This window comes from Chamaea fasciata, unplaced genomic scaffold, assembly GCF_029207755.1.
Source record: "Chamaea fasciata isolate MVZ Bird 193981 ecotype frontalis unplaced genomic scaffold, bChaFas1.0.hap1 SCAF_7, whole genome shotgun sequence".
In the NCBI taxonomy this organism is placed as follows: Eukaryota; Metazoa; Chordata; class Aves; order Passeriformes; family Sylviidae; genus Chamaea; species Chamaea fasciata.
In genome coordinates, this window is record NW_027094092.1 from 41804320 (window position 1) to 41816922 (window position 12603).

The 12603-nt window shown below is 37.7% G+C and overlaps 1 protein-coding gene across 1 annotated transcript in view; it reads left to right on the forward strand.

Annotated features, from left to right (window-relative positions):
• Nucleotides 1-12603, forward strand: part of NRXN3 (neurexin 3) — a 980761-nt gene that overhangs the window by 427761 nt on the left and 540397 nt on the right. The window lies entirely within an intron of this gene.

The following is a 12603-nucleotide window of genomic DNA, read 5'->3' on the forward strand; positions in this document are numbered from 1 at the left end:
TTGTTCAATGAACCAAAAATGCATCCTGTTCTTTGTATTTCCTCATGATCTGTGCTGTGGCAGCACCTCTGTGGTCCAGTTCTTGTTCTGCAAACATGTGTTTGCATACAGTGTAAATATTCACCTTAATATCATAATCTGACATACATGGTATTTCTGGCAGTGAGCATTCTTCAGCAGGTAATCAGATGTGACTTACAAAAGAGAAAAGTCACAGAAAGGGTGCATTTTCACATTGCATTTAGTTAAATGCTGAAGGGATACGTCTTTGTGTTGGGGAGAGAGCAGATGTTCTTTGCATCATTTTTGACTCTGTGGCTATTGCTTATATTTGACTATAAATATAAAAGAGTAAATTTGCTGATCCAGATGGTTGTCCTAGATTGGTGTTCTGATAGAAATAGTCTTTTAATTGTTCTTTGCATGAAACCATGTGTCTGAATTTGACACCTCATTAAAAGTCAGCATTGGTATAAAACTAGAAGCTGTTTTGCTTTGTGGTGCTAGTGATGTTGGATGAGAAATTAGAAGTCCCTTAATTCCAACTTATCTCATTAGTACTTGACACTTTTTTTTATTCCATACCTGCTTGAAATTGCAACAGTGATGTTAAGAGATACTAAATGTGACCCAGTTGCTTGCAAGTTTGTACAAATGGCTTGGTTTATGGGCAAAACTTCAGCTACCAATTTGCCATCAAGCATGCTTTGCAGTAAACAAATGTTTAGCAACTTTTAAAACTGGACTTGGGACTGAATGAGAGGTGATTCCTATAAAATTGCCCTACCATTTATTGAGACTTTGAATTTATATACCAGTTAATCTAATTTTCCAGACTGATATGCTTTATAGCTTCCTTTCAGCACCTCTGAAAACCAAGCTGCCATTGAATTCGTGCACATGCATTCGTTAAAACTGAACTGCTGACAGTTGGAGATAGCATTAATTAGTTTTTGCAATGAAAAAGGGTCAGAACTAGTTTTCATCTCTTCCTTTAAAAAAAAGTAAATAAAAGAGGAAGCAAGAGGGGAACCTCTTCCAAGCAAATGGGGGTTCAGCCCAGAAGCAGGGTTGTTTAACCCTTGAGTGATAAACCCAGACTAGTGACTGGGGATAATTGTTTGTCACTCAAGGAATTCAAGTTTCCAGCAAGTCATCCAGCTCCTTCTCAGATTGCAGGTTGGAAATGTTACACTTGACAAAAGCTCACAAACCGGTAAGAGGGAGTAGTTTACAAGTGGTAATCTAAAGCATCCATTAGCAATACAGGCTAAACAAATAAAAAAAATGAGAACAAACAAACCAAAAGAAAAAAACAACCCCAAACTTGACCTGTGGTCCTACAGAGTGTTACTCAGTGCATTATTTTAGAAGACCATAGTGAGATCAGGCTAATATGACACTTACAGATAAAAGTATTTATTTCTATGAAATCCTGACTTCTGAAGAACCAGTACTTTAAAAATTTAGAAGCAAGAGTCTTCTGAGGTCTAATCCTCATTCTCCAGGCTTGGCTATTGCTTTGAATATTGCATCAAACCCTTACTTCATCACATCATTCATGTTCTTGGGGGTGTGATGAGCTAAGTGATGGCATTTGTTTTTTCTGATTGATTCTGCAGTGATTCTTAATAAATCATCCTGGAATGCCTTATCCTTTTGCATTTTAAAACAAAGCAAAAAACCCAGCACCTCCCCCCAGCCAAAACTCATCTTGAGAGGAGTGCTTATTCCCCTTGGAACTGTGGGAACTGGAGAGAGGTTTAAAACTCTTGTGCTGTGTAGTTGTGGCAATCATTTGTATCATGGCCTGTATTAGCAGTCTGGTGCTGTCCTGGGAATCAAGTTTCCTCAAGTGATTGACCCGTGGGACTTGATGATCTCTTCTACTTACTGTGGTGTTTATCTTGGACTGATGGTAGAATCTTAAGATCCACATTTTAAAGAGAATCTGTAAATGTTCTGTTGCTGTGATATTAAAATTATATTTGCTGATGGTATGGAGTGTGTAAATGCTAGTAGTTTTGCAGCATTTGTTCAGCATAGAATCTGAATGCTTTCTAAACATGCACAGATTCATTCTCAAAGTGCTCCTGTGAACAATAGAAATTAGAGAAATATTGGTTTGATGAGCATTGCAGCACACCATCTGTTCACCAGCTAGAAATAGAGACATCGTGGGGAGTAATATATAGAGAGAGGTGTGTAAAATCTACCCATCCCTGTAACAATTACCTCTTTTTTTAACAGGCAGGCGGAGAGGGAGAAAAAGATTGTGTTGAGGTTTTGTAGGTTTGGTTGGGTTTTTTTTTTTTTGTTTTTTTTTTGTTTTTTTTTTTTTTTTTTGTTTTTTTTTTTTTTTTTTTTTGAGTCTTTGAAAAGGCAACACACAACATTTTCTCAGAGGAAAAGGATGTCTTTTCAAACTTGCAAAGGAAAATAAAGTATGCTCATCACTAAGCTTTCCATGGGAAATGAAGAGTTAGATGTTATAGAGAGATGTTTGTGGCCATCTTATGCCATTAATCAAATTCTGCAGTTTTTACGGCTTAGCCTGAGGTCAGCATATATACTATTACTTGACAGTGAAGCAACCTTTTTCCTGAAATTATCTTTGAAACAGCTTGAACTAATATGTAATCCAAATAAAACTAGATTTTTTTTTATTTCTTTAAAAATTTTACTACTATTTTAAATGTGATGTGCAAGGGCTGATAAACCTTGATTGCAACCAAGATGGCTGATGAAGATGCACAGGCATCAGCTGAGCTCAGGAGCTAGAAAGTCACCACTTTCCTTCCTTGTGTTCAGCTCCTGGTTTGTACACTGATGTTGCTGTCAGAGCTCCAGCCTTTTTAAAGTGATGATTAACTTTTCTCTGTGTTGGGCGCCAATAGAAAATCCCCAAATGCTGATGATACCTTTCCAGGAGTAAGTCTACTTCCTGTGGGAAGAGATCTGCTTTGTTTCTCTTTTCTCTTTCTCCTGGTATGTTGCTGTTTTGGGATGACTCCTTACAATTAATTGCCTGGTGTACTCCTATCTAATTTTAACAATATTAGGATTACATGTAGATGTTGTATGAAGCATAGGGGATTTTTATGAAGGTATATGTATGAAATGGAGTGACTCAAGAGCTGTGGCATCCTCTTGAGAAGCGGGATGACATCAGTTTGGATCTTATATTGTGTTATTGGGGGCACTGAGGACAGAGAGATATGGATACGTTTAAAGTTATGTGCTTAACTTTATAATTCCCTTTTTTTTCTGGGGCATTTTTTTTTCCTTTACATGCTCCTTAGCTGACATGAAAGCTGTGACTTTTAAAATCTGAATTTCAAAGGAGTTCTCGATATTTCCTCAGATGTCATCTTTATCTGTAAATCCTCAACTATTCTTCAGTCTGCACGTCTGATCCCTCAGCTTTCCAGAAGCCTGTGATCCTTCCTTGATAGCTCCTTAAACTAAATAAGGAGTGTCTTGCTTGTAGGTCTACATTCCACTTGTCTTTCTCATCTGGGTTTCTCAGTTTAGGTAGAAAGCAATCAGCCTGTGCTGTCAGGAGACTGGAGATTGGTGGTGTCTGTAAAGCACCTGAGGAAGATTTTTTCATCAGTGGATACTGATCTTGTTGCTATCACTGAGGTGGGTTTCTACCAGCAGGGTCCCAGTTCTTTTGGGAGTATGCATTGTGACTACTGCTGAAAGGTTTTTGGAAATAGAAGAATTAAGTACCATTACACAAATTATTTCCAGCTAGACAAGAGGGTCCAAACTTTTGCTGGCAACTCAAATCTGTCCACATTCTGCCTCCTAAAACTTTGAGATTGCATTAGTGTTGTAGTGTTTTGGATAAATAAGGAATTCTGTAAATATTAAGATGAAAATGAAAAGCTTAGAGGATGGCAACTAAAAGGAAGTATTTAACTTGCAGCTCAAGAAGAGAAAGGATAAAGGGGGCTTTTGGAGAGAGTCTTCTATGTCTCTACTCCTTGTATAGGTAGATTCAGCAGAACTTCCCCATGAAGTTTTAATTGGATTGACTTGTTTTCTGCTTTGTAACCTGGAAATGTGGTTTATCTTAAATAGGTAAAATATATATCAGTGCTCTAGCTATTAAATATCAGGAAAAATTTCAGTCACAATAGTGTCATCTGTGTTGCTATATGGTCACTATCTTGTGCTAACCATTCCTATTTTAAGAAGTGGGAAAATAGTCAGTGACTCTTCAAAAAGTAACAGCAGCTGAGGTCTCTATTCTGTTCCCTGTGAAAGACACTCTTTGAGGTGGGTAAGCTTTTAAATGCCTTTAGCATTAAACACTCCAGTCTGCACTACTGATCCCTCAGCTTTCCAGAACATTTGATCTTTCCTCAGTAGCTCCTGAAATGAAATAAAGAGACTCTGACATGTTAAGTCCAAGTACCGCTCACCATCCTTCTCTCAGTAGTTTCTCACTTCAGGCAGAGAGGACCAATGTGTATTACCAGTTATGCACACATAACTTGCCTGTAATATCTGAAAACAAAGGATCTCTACTTGCAAATTTTGGTTGCTGTTTGAACTTGTGAATAGTATGACTTCTATGCATTTTGATGTTCCTCCTGCCAATACACCTGGGGTTCTCAGTAGACTTAGACATACTGGTTAATATGCGAGTTAAAAAACTCTAAAGATTGTAAAAAAGAGTGGCACCCTTCAGGATGGAAGTAGTAAAAAGAGAGCTAAACCTAAAGGGCATATACAGTGTTTTGTACCCCGTGCAGAAATCTGGAATCCTGCTGGCTTTGTAATCAGTTAGACATAATTTCTGTGAAACTGTTATGCTCTTAGAGGGAGGCTGAAGCTAGTTCATGTCATACTCCTAGCAACAATGAAGGTGTAACGCTGTGTGCATTTGTAACACTTCAGGCATCCAGGTGCCAGAGGGAAAGGTATTTTAATTGAGAGAAAAATTTAGGTTCTTTGAATGTGTGATGATGTTCCTTGCCCTTCATATCTGGATAAAGAAGTATTGGTACCAGGACTGTCTTCTGTTCTAATGCTATGCTGTTGGTTAGGACTGTTCAATGTGTCCTAAAGAGCATTAAAAAACCCCAAACAAACAAAAAACTCCCCTTTAATTCAGTATTTAGGACAAGAGCTTCAAGGAGCGCTCTTTTTTTTTTTTTTTTTTTTTTTTCTTGACTCAACTGCTTGTTCAACTCCCAAATGTGCCTTTGGGAAGAGGAGACCCTTTCTTTGGTATTATTTTCTGTGTTCTGAAAGAGGGGGGGGGACAAAGATGCTATTCTATTGTTAGAAAGTGTTCTCAGATCCTTTTCTGAAAGACACGTGCAATTACAATAACGTGCTTTATTGCCATGTACTGTATGATTTATCCATCTTTCTGGTCTCCTTGTTTTGCAGATTTAGATGAGAAGTTGCTACTACAATACTTTTAAAAGGCACCCCCCCTCCCCCCGCACCTCATTAAGAATCATATAATTCCAAAATTCAAATAGTCCTTTCAAATGAACTAAGAGAGGCGATTAGAGCATGAGAACACTCACTAAATGGGCTGATAGGAGCTTTTCCAGCCTGCTCCTTCCTGTTACTTAGTAACATAGCAAAAGCAAAGATCTTTGAGAAGGGGTGTGGGGGGGAGGCATTGATTCTTGTCTTAAAGACTCATACATTTGATTCATAATTTTTCCCCTCTAAGTGGTTTGAATCTCACCCAGGCAGTTAGCAGTCAACTTACTTCATTGCTGCTATATGTGTGTCTGTATAATACATGTGGCTCCAGTTGTCTCAGCCTCATCTCCAGCGTCTTCTCACTATCATCATGATTAATCCACTTGCTTTGTAGCATTTATGGAGACATTTGAAACTAAACAGGAAGAGAAATTTAGTGGTCTTACTGTTGGTAGCATAGTCTATCTATACTTCAAGTAAGGTACATCAGTGGGATTACTGTGAAGCTGTTTGGGTTTGGTATCTCTATTATTGTATCAAGACAGGAATAAAAAGGAGAATTAAATTTCTAGCTTTGTCACTCCTGCATCTTGCTTTGATTTTATTGCATCACTGAAAGGCTAATAAAATGTAAAGCTTCCTTTAAATAGAATCTCTTTTCCTCTTTATTACGGTTGTGGTGTACTAAAACCTATGCATAATTGTTTCTATAATGGTTACTTTAAAATTCTCTCATATGATAAAACTGCATATTTGTAATTTCTGCATATACTCATTTCTTGGGTGACAAATCACACCCATTAAACAAATATACCTGAATTCAATGGGTAGTTGCTATTGTGGAGGCAAAGCTGGGTTGAAGTCTTAGAGTTATTTTATTAATTGCTGGAGTGGAGTCATCTTCAAAGCAAAATATATCAGGACGAGAAACTCTGGAAAGCGACATTGAGTACTGTAACACCTTTTTACTCACGTAAGCCTGTCTAAGCAGCAGCGTCAGTGAATGTGGTTTCCCTCTAGTGGTGCTCCCTGCGGTAGACGCTGCTCCTGTGGTTGCCTGGCTGCTTAACTTACACCGGGAGTGGTCTTGAGCTTTACTCTGTGAAAATCTAGTGCGTACAAATAATTCCTTAGGCAAGTTGTAGATGAGTCACAACATAGCAGCTTCTGAGTTCTTTATACCTACGCTGAAGCTTTGGTTGCCCTGATCTCTTAGGAACAGGCGTTTGGCAAATGTGAAGTGGTTCATATGACAGCCTTATCTGAATACAAACATAGAGTTAGTATGACTGAAATCACTTTGAAGTTAATTCAATTAAACTCTTATAGATCTTAATTTTAAAAGCATGAATACTTGAGGTTATTTAACATACTTCTGTGTCCTTTTTTGACCTTTTCACTGATTGTGAATATAAAATAAAATCAGTTTCCTTAAAAGTGGAAAAAGCTTACTCAATAAAAATGGGAAACCATCTATTACCATTAAAAATTAGTAATATCTTGAATAAATAATAAAAAATGCTCTTTTTTAGCAGTGGATTTTTTTAAAATTTAGCTTGAAGTTGAAAGATTTTTGATGTTTTCTAAATCAGAATAAAATTATTTTTGGATGAACTAAAATATCCTTTCATTAAAATGGTAATTTCCTATTTAAACCCTTTTTGAGGGGATCAAATTTCTATTAACATGAACATTTTTGTGTTAGAAATTATTGTGCTCTATCTACTCAATAGTTATGTAGTGTCTAAGGCATTAAAATTCAGCAGCAGTGAAAATGAAGTAAACAAGTAGCATAACCCACTAACTTTGATGGAAAAACCTCCACATAAAAGCAGTTTGTGCCATGTGTGACCTGTATGATATATGCAATCAAATCATCTCCCTGTTCTTAATCATGGGTTATATTCATTTCACCTGAAAGACATGCAACTTCACTTCTGCCCTAAGTTTTGTTTCAGAGCCTTATGAAAAAGCTATGACTCTGTTGAATGCTGACTGAATCTGTGCTGAACCTTATTACAGCTATTGGCCAGGGTGTCTGCAGTGAAAATAACAGTTATTCAGTATGGTGACACATGTATTGATAGCAAAAGCAAGGAACTATGTTGTTTTTTATTGGGTTTGGTTTTGATTGTTTTTTGTTTTAAGTAAGGGGTTTAAAAAATTAAAATAGATCGTATACAAAACAGTTAAACCTAGCTAAACTTACTTTTTGTCATGTTTGTATGGAGATGGGAGTATGTTTGAGAGAACTAGTAGGGTGGTCTTGCTACTTTTCAGTTAGTTGCTGAGCTAATTCCATGCACCTTATTAGTCTGGGTGTTTCAGGGAATTCTTACTTGCACTTGTGAGGCTAATTGACTCTGTGGGTGTTTAAAGGACTTTGTGTATGCACTTATTACTGCTGAATGGATGTAAATAATTAAACTTTGCTTCTGGGTAGGCTGATGTAAATCATCTCAACTTAATTGACTCTTCACAGTAAAGCCACTGTGTAAAGCTGTAAACATAAAAGTTTTTAGCATGCCTCACAGAAAAGTTGTTTCTTAAGTGCATGCTGTGTTTTGTTTAACTTGTGGGGTAGTACAAGGACCTGATCCCATTCCTTGAGGAAATGGAAAGACTGCTGCAGGTAAGGTCCCCAGTGAAGATGCTGAGTATCTGTGGGGGAGTGCAACTGCGTATTTCTTGTTGGCAGCCAACATCTTCTTGAAAAGAGGAATTCTAAAGCCTGTATATGAGCAAAACAAGTGTGTGTGTGAGAGAATATAGGTTGATTTGACTGGGATATCTACATAAATGTCTGCAAATACAGAGTCTGGGATCGCCACTTGTTTCTTAGCAATTAACAATGCTCCTGGTGTTGAACAGCAAATCCTGGTCAGGGAAAAGACTGTCCTAAATTACTTTGTCCGTACTAGTGCTGCCTGAAAGAAACAGCAAAATTTACATTAGTAAATTTATAAATAACCAAGACTGAAAGTTACTGAAGATTTTCAGAGCAGCTGCCAGCTCTGCTTTTGAGCCATTCTTGTGTTTTGATATTTGACCTGTTCTTTGTAGGAACTTCCTACATATCAGGAAGTCACAAAGGTGTGTGAAAAATTGCCAGCATCTTTGTCCTTATATCCATTTCTGCCTTTTTTTGAGGTCTTGTGATTCATTATCATGTTTTACAAATCTCTGTGCGCACATTTTACACAGCAAACCACAATTTCTCTGGTCATTATGGGAAAGTATAAGTAAAAATAACCAATGCCCCTCCTCCATCACAAATGAAAGAAAGGGGGGGAGGTAAAGAAACTCCCCCTTCCCAGCCCCTCCTTGCGTTGGGATGCTAATGGCATACTGACAAGATATTGCCCTGTATAAAAGAGACACAGAAATGCATCTTTCCACTGAAAAAATCTGGGATGGTAGCAAAGGATTTTAGTCAAAAAGTAAAAGCAGAGAAAACCTTATCATTACTGAGGGTCTTCTTTGAAAAGCTGTGTTAGTATCACTGTAGAATTATTTATCATTGTAATTGTACTGAGGGAAGCACCTTGTCCATTCTCATCAATATGGCAACGTCCCTTCTGTTCAGCTCTTGTGGCGTTTTGTAAGCTTCAGTGTTCCACTTCTGTAATGTTGCATAAGATATGCAATGATAAAGATAGCCAGGTTTCATGCAAGTCATTTTAATCTTTTGGATGGATCAGATGATGACAGCCTGCACCAAAGTCAAAGCACACTTTTTGATCCACCTGTGAGAAACTGCAGAGGGGATTAATCCTCTTTCTCTATCTCACAGAGGAAATTTCCATGTGCTGCTAGCCATTGAGGGTGTATAAGAAGTGCATTTTCAGAGGTATTGTCAGAACTGCATCCCTCTGACCAGTTGTTCTAAACAAGCAAGTTCTTGAGGAGCAACATGGAAAGGAAGTTGGCATTTTTAGAAGGCATGATATGCTTTTTGATTCTTTATACTTGAGCATGTGTATTCTTGCACTATTATATAGTTTATTTGAGCCAAGCTATTAATTAGCAGCAGTGCACCTTTGATACAGAGATAATGTTTGGGACACTCTGGGGAGATTGGATGGAGTTCTTCCTTCTTCCATGTTTGAAAGTATCTACTAATTGCTTTTTGTGAACAGTATGCATAAAAGTTAGAGAAGATGTTGGAGGATTCATGGGAGAATGAGGAGGAGTCATTGTGGCTGAATTAAGTAGTATTTGCTCAAGAAGCCTGAACTGCCACTGAACTTGTGTCCAGAATTTGGGAATGGCTAAGAGACAGATATTTTTGCGTCTGATTAAACTGGATTTGCCACTGCAAAGCATGAAAGGGATATTCACTAGCCTGCCTCATTTGAGTTGGAGAATGAAAGGTAGGGATCAATTCCATATGAAACACAGTTCCTCAGACAACATTAGGAAAGGGGATGGAATGACCAAGATGGTCAGAGACGCCAACAGGAGTGATGGTCTGTCAGCTGAACTATTAAGTTATTGCAATGCATAAAAATTAAATAGTCAAAATTACCTAATGCCCAGTGGCCCAAAGAGTCTTAAGTAGAAAGTGTTTCCAGGTGTGGTGTTCATTGCTACAAGAGTTCCTTGTTTGCCTTTTCTTGTCTTTTATCACAAAAGAACGTTGTACAAAAGGAAGATACAAATCTCTAGATTTCTTTCTCTGTCCATTTAATCTTCTGTTTTGCTTCCTCATATGTCTGTTATCTTTTTTGAAGGATGATGTAGGTGCAGATAGCTTGAAAGGAAAAAAAACCCATAAACCTGCAAAAGCTAAGACCACAGAAATGCCTGGCAGGAGATTGTTTTTAGGGACAGCCTTATGGTGCAGGAAGACGTGGCCCATTTCCTTTCTATTTTCCCCATCATCAGCAACTGTTGGATTAGGAATCTTCAAGTCCTTGTTTAAGAATTGATCACACATAAATGTCTGTATAGGAATGACACATGTAGGAATCATGCTCAATAAAATGAATTTTGGTGTCCAGATGTGAAAATCCCTGTATACACGGTTCTTGGAACTACTTAGAATTCAATTGGAACTTACACAAGGAGCTGCAATTCATTTGCCTACTCTCAGTTGAAAAATGGGGGCAAAATTTTACTGCTTTTCAGGTCAGCCCACTGCTGCATAAATATCTTGAAAGCATTTGAAAATAAGCCAGTTTGAATAGAGTAAAATAATGTTTGTTTAATGCTTTCTTTTAAGATCAGATATGTTTGGTTTGAAAAACGTATCTAAATGCTCTTAAGCATGCTCTTGTATTGAATTTTTGTATGTAATTATTATTGGGGTAACCCTACTAAAAGAAGCCAATGCCCATTTTTGCAAAAGGGGGGGGTGATAAGTGAAAAAATAAAAGCATTAAAAGTTTGGGGTTTTTTTTGTTTTTTTTTTTGTTTTGTTTCTGCTGATCACATATTAAATTGTCTGATCAGGACATGAACTTTAATAAAATAATTCATATCTGTGATGCCTAATTTTCAAATTTTTAGTCAAAGCTATTAACCAGTTACTTCTAAGTGGACAACCTTATTCCTTTGGAAAAAGCGGGCATGCTGCAACTTTCTATTGTTTGTTTGTGAATTGGTTAAGCTACGTTTTCTAAGAATATATTAATATAAATTCTGTTGGTATCACAGTTTTGTTTTGAAAGTGTTACAGTAGGCATCAAGACAAGCCAACCCCCAGACTGTTTTAGCTGATCCCTGTTTTGTCAGGCTAGGGTTGAAAAATGGGAACGAGAAGGTCAGCAACTGAGTTACTCAACCACGCTGAATACAGCTATTGCATAGAAAGCATTGCATTGTCAGCTGAGCAGACTTCAGCACGTCTGACTATTTCTCTTGGCTGAGCCCTCCAGAGCCCTAATGGGTATGTGGAAAAGATTGGGTTTTTAGAAAGCATTTGCCACCCCTCTGCCCTTTCCCCTGATTTCAGATGCCATTATATAAACACAGTTCCCGGTGACCTCCTTCATCTTCCTACCTGGAAGGTGGCTGTGTAGAACTATAGTAACTGATGCTGTATATTTGGTTGTAGGCAATAATTTTTCTGCCCATTCAGAGATACAATTTTGTGAATTCTGCTTTAGAATAAAATGAACTCACTGATTTGAATCTAGCATAACTTTCTTGGATTCTTAGAGTTTTGCTTCTCTGGTACCAAAGAACTTTAACTTTCTGGCCATGATCTAGCTTCCTTGTTCAGCTGGATTTACACGTGTGGGATGTGACTTTGGCGCATGGATGAGGGACAGCATAAAAGTTATGGGTTTCTCCTGCTAAGGAGATTTTCTCTGTAACTTCAATATATGACTCCCCATCCTTTTAATCCAAGAATGACTCTTATCTTTCAGGTCACTAGAAAAACATCTTTTTTCATCTTAGTTTATGGCAAAATTAGTTGGCAATGGTCTTTATTTGAAAAGGTATTGATCTCCTTTTTTTATTAGCATGAACTGAATGATTTTTTTTTTTAAAAAATGGAATATTTATTTTGCTTTGGTCTCTTTCTGAAGAATTCCTCTACTACAGATTGAATCCTAGCTGACTGAGACACCACCTTCTTTGCCTATGTTCCTTCTTTGGTGAGACGCAATTACAGTAATGCTCATTAGGCACTGTGCATTCTTTGGGCTGTGGACTATCTGACATTAGTTTTACCAGTGCAGTACAAAGAGCTGTACCAGTGCCTCATTGTCTCTCTTCCACCTCTGTCAATATGTTCAGTGTGTCTCGTTTGTTGTTTTTTCTTGGGTTCCCTTTTTGCCAGTTTGGGCAGTGGGTCCAGACTAGTGTGCAGCAAGTTTGGCTGTCCTCATTCTACATTTTCTGGTATACCTGGATCAACTCCCCCCCACTTTAGTACTGAACTAAAATAAGGATAGATGCTTTTAATTTAGCACACACCATTATTCAATTTCACTTACCATTTGACATGAGTGAGGTGTTCCAGTCTTGTAATCTGAACAATTAATTTTTAAGTAATTGCCTGTCAACTGTGATGGGTGAGCAGCAAAACTAGACAAATATGGGTAGCACTAATGCTGTTTTCCCAGGAGCATTGTTTGCAAGGGCAACTGTGGTATAACCTTTTGGAGAAGGCATGGCTTCTCTTTCTCTTTTGAC